At 42.8% G+C, this 7,079-nt stretch overlaps 1 non-coding gene across 1 annotated transcript; it reads left to right on the top strand.

Moving 5' to 3' along the window:
- Nucleotides 1-548: 548 nt before the first annotated feature.
- TRNAG-GCC lies at nucleotides 549-621 on the top strand. The gene has a single exon. It is a non-coding gene; the product is annotated as a tRNA-Gly (tRNA).
- The last annotated feature ends 6,458 nt before the right edge of the window (nucleotides 622-7,079 follow it).

The raw sequence follows: 7,079 nt of genomic DNA, 5'->3' as shown, positions 1-7,079 counted from the left end.
ATCTTGAAAATCTTTTATTTTCAATAATTCATAAAGAAATCACCTTCACCCACCCACCTTTGTTTCTTCATAGCAACCTTATGTGGCAAGGGTAAAAACTATAATTATTTTTTCCTTGAGATCTGGAGAACTAGACACCCAGAAAGGTCGAGTAATCTGCCTAGGGTCACACAGCAGTCACCAAGGGGCTCAGAGTGTCCCAATTCTATATTTCAAGGTTCTGCTTCATTTTGCCCCCTCTGGGTTGTCTGCTGTGGTTTGATATAAAAATTTAACAGGTTCCTATTGCTGATTAAGAATTGTCCGATTTGGGCCTAAAAGTCATTTAACTTTGGAAAGTGTATCCTTGATTAGACTTCTTATTATTATCATGGCTACTAGTTATAGAGTGTTTACCACGTATAGGTCTTTTAATCCCCACCTCAACTTGTACAAGCTGGCTCTTATGTCCCCGTTTTATTATACAAAGGAAGAAAGTGAAGCTTGGTAAAGCAAAGGCTGCCCGAGATCACGTACACAAACATGACCTTGAAAATATTTAGTGGGATTTCCTGGTGGTCCAGTGGTCAAGACTCTCCACTGCCAATGCAGAGGGCTCAGGTTCGATCCCTGGTCAGGGAATTAAGATCCTACATGCCATGTGGTGTGGCCAAAAAGAAATGTTTTTTATGTACACTGAACTCAGCAGTGTACATACTTTAAGTCCCCCAAATTGTTTTGGGTATCTAATCGATAGAAACTCTTGTGCACAGAATAATAACTAGTATATAAGAAGCAGCAGGTAAGATGTTCACTGTATCATTGTTTATAGTGGTGAAAAAAGGAAACAATCTACATATCCATCAACAGAGAAAGTGCCCTGGGCTAGTAACTTAACCCTGTATGCCTTAGTTTTCTTGTCTGGATAATGAGAATAACAGTAGCAACTATCTTGGCAGTCCAATGGTTAAGACTTTGCACTCAGTGGTCACAGGTTCGATCCCTGGTCAGGGAACTAAGATTCCGCTTGCTTAATGACACGGCCAAAATCAAACAGACAATAGAAGCTATCTCATAGGTATAAGGATAAAGTGAATTCATTATACAGAACGCTTAGAACAGTGCTTGGTACATGGAGAGTGGTATGCATGTGTTAGCCTCAATTTATTAGTCTAGAATGAATTGCTATGTAGCAACCAAAGTGAATTAAATATAATTGTATAATATTCTCAATTATGTCACATATCTATTTAGCAATATAAATTAAACTCAGAAGTTAACATTGAGTGAAAGAAGCAACTCAGAGAACTGTATGCAGAATATGAGGCTCATGCAAATTCAAAAAGTACCAACCACATTTCTGTACTGCTTTTGAAGAAGTGCATATTTTATAGAAATATAAAAATGTGGACTGCTAGGCTTCACCAAAATTACGATAGTGGTTACCTCTAAGGAAAGGAAGAAATATGGAGATGAGATCAGAAAAGGGAAAAGCACTTCAACTTTATAATGTTTTACTTCTGTTAGTAAAAATAAAAAAGATTTGAAACAGATATGACCACATGTTAATATGTGAAGTTCTTTTTCTGGGCGTTAAGTACACAGGAATTAGATCTATTAATCTATGCACTACGTATTTAAAGACTTTTTTCCAAGTGCAAAGAAAAAGCACACAGAGTTTTTGTTTATGTTGCTATGAGAAGCTCGCACTCAGTGTATCTGTGATCTCGCTGTCCTCCTATGTTTTTGGCTTCTTTCCTGGAAGGCTGGAGGGATGGATTTGACTTACTAATAACCAAGAAAGAAAAAAGCATCATTTACCATCCAACTGTATGATGATCTTTGCAAAGAACTATGAAATTGTTTACAAAACACATCTCCAGGGAGGAACCCAGCATTCACTGTTTATCTCCATAAGGTACAGAGACTTCCAGCCACATCCTAAACCACAGACCCTGGCCTGAGAAAGCCCTCCGCTGCCAACCTGCCAGTTCTCCCGAAAGAATACAGAGGAAATACCATCTTCCTATGGCCACACAGAAAACCCTGGTGCAGAGGCAGCAGTCAACTTAAGTAAACAGTGTTAGAACCCACTTATGAAAGGGAAGGAATTTTTATCCAGATTTTATTTACAAAGTCAGTCGTTGATATGACTTGTATAAGTATTGTTGTTGCTACTTAGTCACTAAGTCGAGTCTGGCTTTTTTGCAACCCCAGGCTCATTTAGCCCTTCAGACTCATTGGTCCATGGGATTAGAGTGTGTGCTACAGCCTTAAATTTATTTAAAGTTAAATTCGTAAATGTCACTCTACTTTTTAATATGACCACAAACATTATCAAGTTTAATACAAATTTCACTGCTTAGTGAGGCCGACCCACATTCAAAGTAACCAGATTCTGGGTTCAGGCATTACCTTCAACTTTTGATAACACACACACACACACACACACATCTGAGGAACAGAAATATCGGTTATATTTTGTAAACACAACCCTCATCTCTCTATTTGTAAGAAGCCAGAATTAGAGATCTTTAGCATCATTCCCTTTTTCAAACATTGCAAATTGTAAGATAGTTGTTCTGATGGTAGAAACTTAATTCCTCACTTATTTTTCCAGCAATGGTCTGGATGAATAATTTATTACTCACTCTAATATTTAAAGCTAATATTCATTGCATGTTTTCTTTACAGCAGGCAAAATCCTAGATGCTTAGTATGTTTTGTCACATTTACTTCTCAGAGGAAACCTTTAAGGCAGGTAACCACCCCATTTTACAGATGAGAAAACCAAGGCAGAGAAGTTGAAGAACTTGCCCAAAGTCACAAAACCAAAGAGTCTCGGCCCAGGATGTGAATCCAGGCACCTGGGCTCTCACACAGTAGACTATGGCTATACATTGAGTCCAAAAGTTTTAATTAAGAAGAAATTAATTATGCATAGATTATGTCCAGAAAATATACAAGAAAGGAGCCACAGTTGGGATTGCCCGGGAAGAAGGAAATCGAAAATCTGTAGAAGCAACTGAGATGGAGACAGAGTTTCACCATGTCACTTCTGAAACAGGCTTTGAATTGAATTTTTATAATACGCACACATATACAGAACTGACACCTTAGCATTTTGGATGTGCAGTGGGCACCTTGGGTATCCTCCGTGCTCAAGTGCTATTTGCTGATTTGGCCGTGAGTTAGTCCCAGCGGCCAATAAATAGGATTCCTGGTATCTTCCTGGGGCGTTGCCCTGGTAGCAGAGGAATGCATTTGAAGTTGGAAGACATCACAGGCAGAAGCCCAGTCCCCAGATAAGAGGAAGTTGGTAACTGCCCCAGCTCCTATGTTAAAGGACTCCCCACAGGAACCCTAGCTCTGCATCCGGATCTTAACCGAGCAATTTTCCAAAACCATATTCTCACACCCCATTACCTTTCAGGGCTTAGAGCTGGCTCCAAGAGTGAAGACCAGCTAGGATATATGGGAATGGCTGTAGGAGCTGGAGCAAGACAGGAGGTGGGACCAAATCCTTTTGAAGCCCAGAGTCCAGGGACAGGTTTCCTGTGAAGAAGGGCTGAGGGATGTGCCTGACCTACTTCCGTCCCCGCATTCAAGTCCGCCTCTCAGTGCCATCTGCTACCACGTGGTCTGGCCAATGATCTTTGGATTTACACTGGAACCTAGTTGACCTGCCTTGGTCTGGACCTATTTGTTCTCTTTCAAGTATTTTATTTGCACTCATCCACTTTTGAGTGGTAGAGCATGGGGTGAGAATCCCGGGACAGGACAGGAAGTAGAGGAGTTAGAAAAAGAAAAAAAAGTTGACCAAGAGGAGGATGCTGAAGTGGAGATCAGTTAAATTAAAGTTATTTGGTTTAGGAAACAGGCTCTCTGGGATAGAAAGCATCTTACAAAGTATATGGCCTTGAGCAGGAGATGTGCCTCTAAGAGCCTCAGTTTACCCACCTGTAAAATGGGTTTGAGTGTGCCTCTATGGGAAAACTGATATGAGGATGAAATGAGATGTTTGGAAGTGGGTTGGCCCAGCCTCTGCGCGTGGTGAGTGCTCATCAGGTGGTGACTAGGATTCTGGAAGAGAAAGGAGGACAGAAGAGAGTGATACGGGGGCTGCTGGGAAAATGACCACATGGACAACAACCACTTTCTTTGATTTTTTCAATTCATTTAAAAATTATTTTGGGGGACTTCCCTGGCAGTCCAGTGGTTAAGACTTCACCATCCAATGCAGGGGGTGGGGGTACAATCCCTGGTCATGGGGCACAGCCAAAAACTAAAAATAAATAAGAAGAACAATAAAATAAACAATTATTTTGGCACAAACATGCAAAAGGCAAAATGATCGAAAGAGTAGGAAATAGTATAGAGTGAAAGTAAATTTTCCTCCCTTAATACCAGCTAGCCTCTGGGAGTAACTGTGGTGACAGGGTTCTATATGCCCTTCTGTAGAGCCTGTGCTGTGCTGTACTTAGTGGTTCAGTCTTGTCCAACTCTTTGCAATCCCGTGGACTGTAGCCCACCAGGCTCCTCTGTCCAAGGGGATTCTCCAGGCAAGAATACTGGAGTGGGTTGCCATGCCCTCCTTCAAGTCTGTAGAGCCTACACACACACAACTGCACACACTACACACATGCAATTGTATTTTTTCTGGCACATTGGAGCATCCTTTACAAACCCTTCTGTCCTTTGGTTTTAATCATTTTTTACTTTCCTCTCAGAGATCTTTTCTTATCTGTACATACAGAAAGCCCTCCATCTTTTTTTCTAACAGCATAGTATTTTAATATTCCTTTTACCACCCTTAGTTTAACCAGATCCCTATTGATATCTATCAAGTCATTTACCCACTTCTGCTATTACAGCAGTGCTGTATTGACTATCCCCAGAGGTACATCATTTTGCATGTGTGTGATTACGCCAGTAAGATCAAGACCTCGGGGAAGAAAATGGCTAGGTTAAAGGGTTGTGCTCTCTTATTTTTAATGGGTCTACCAAACTGCCCCTGTATTGGTTGTAACCATGTACCCACTCCCCACCAATGTTTCCCACACCCTTATTAGCGCTGCAAGTTAATTACATGTTTCATTTTTACCAGTCTTCTTATAGGTTTCTAGCTTCATGAATACTAGGCAATCGATGACTTAAAAAAAAAAAAAGAACTCATCAGCTAGCTAGCTGCTCGGGTCATTCCAGAAAGTCAGACTTGCAGAGCATGTGCTCAGGAAAATGAACAAGGATGCTGCTACCAGCATTTCTTTCCTTGAAGCCAACCTCCTTGATTGACATGCAGGCGCACCCATGTTTCCCCATTCTTAGAAGCACAAGTTCCCGGGGAACCTCTCCCTGCATGAGGCTGCGATTACCCTGGTATTGCCACTGGCCCAGAGATGTCAACATTTTCTCCCTGTCTGGTCTGAATTGCAGGTTGAGTTTAAGGCCTGGGAGGAAATGACCTCTTATTAATAAGGAAGCTTTGGAAAGGTGGGTGGGGTGGAGGCTACTTATGGGGGCACAATGGTCAGACGTTAATATTCTCATCACTTAGGGGAAGGGGCCAGAGTGTAGAATTCTTACACTCTTTGTCAAACCAAAGGAGTCAAACGGTTGGAAGATGAATGTTGGTGACTTTGAACAGCATATTAGGGAACATGAAGGTTTTCATTCAGGCATATTTATGGGGTTTATATTTACCTAATATAACAATGGATGAACAGCTGTTGAGAAGAGGGAGACCTGGGCTCAGAGGGGAGGAAAAAACAATCTCACATCGAGGAAGGGAGTTAGGTGGTCTCAGAAAGATTTTAACATTGGGTGGTTTATTGTCTTCTTGAAATTCTTGCTAACTCTTGGCAAGGTTTTCTCCTGGGTTCTCAGATCACACAAAGATGGGAATCCAATGGGCAGCCCAGATCTTGGTGTGTACATTTGCCTGATAACACACAGGGTGGACTGCTGATAGCTGGATATATACTTATTTCTTTTTACCCTGTCCAAGTGGACAGTCCCGTTGCCTATGGAACGTCTGAGTTCTTATTAATCCTCCAGCTCGCTTCTCCTCTACAGTACACTGGGTCCTGGAAAGGTTGGTGCTAACCAAACGCCAGGGCTTCTGGGGGCTGTTATTTAAGTGTCTGCTTCCCTGCTTCTGCTTTTCTCCAGGCCAATGGGACCTGCTTTAGTCGGATTTCTTGTAATCAAGAAAGTGTAAGTTCAACTGCTGCACATTCCAAAGTCCCCAAGAAGTGGAGAACCTAAGTACAAAGGAAAAAGGAGGGAAGGGGGAAAAGTAATTTTTTAAAAAGAGGAGAGGGTGAGGAACAAAAGGAAATGCAAAATAGTTTAAATAATGAAAAAGACTTTACAAAGAAGGGGGAGTGTGAAAATACCTCCAAGGTGAGGACTAAAAGAAGGGAAAGAAAAAAAGAAAGATGACAGGAGGGAGACAGGGAGGGGCTGGGAGGAGAAAAGAGGGGAAAGAAAGGGGAGGGGGGGAGATAAGACCTGGAGGAGAAAAGAAAGAAGAGATCCAGAAAAAGCTAAGTGATGAGAAGTGAAGTCAAAACAGCCCTGTAACTGAAATGTTGCCGAAATTGTCTCCAACACGCTCCACTTTTGTAGTCGAAGAGACATCTAAAGGAGAGTTTGCCCATCGCTAGGCATAAAAAAGTATCTTGGATTAAACCTAATTTCAGCAAGCCGAGCTAAAAGGTATCTCCTGCCAGTGTGGGGTTCCCGGGTGGGTCAGGGAGGCAGGGCCCCAGTTCCCGCGGTTCTGGCTGCGAGGCCTGACGGCCTCGGGCGCCGGAGATCCGCCTGGTCTCTTCCTCTCCGGCTGGTGAGGCCACCCGGTTTGGGACACCGTCTTTTCCAGCGCCCTGGCGGCAGGGCTGCCGCGCCTGGGGATGGAGTCCGCGAACGCCCAGGGCGCATTGGCGCGCGTCGCGCCGGGCTCGGAATCAGCTTGGAACCCACAAACCCGCCTTTCTCCAGCGACCGAGCTTAGGCCTCTTTACAACACAAACCTATAATTTACACATTTTGATGCCGCCTGTAATTTCACCCTCCGAGCTTCGATGTCATAAAACTCG

This window comes from Bison bison, unplaced genomic scaffold (assembly GCF_000754665.1).
Source record: "Bison bison bison isolate TAMUID 2011002044 unplaced genomic scaffold, Bison_UMD1.0 scf7180017864495, whole genome shotgun sequence".
Classification (NCBI taxonomy): Eukaryota; Metazoa; Chordata; class Mammalia; order Artiodactyla; family Bovidae; genus Bison; species Bison bison.
The sequence above is the reverse complement of the archived record's forward strand: the minus strand, read 5'-3'. Positions and strand labels throughout refer to the sequence as shown.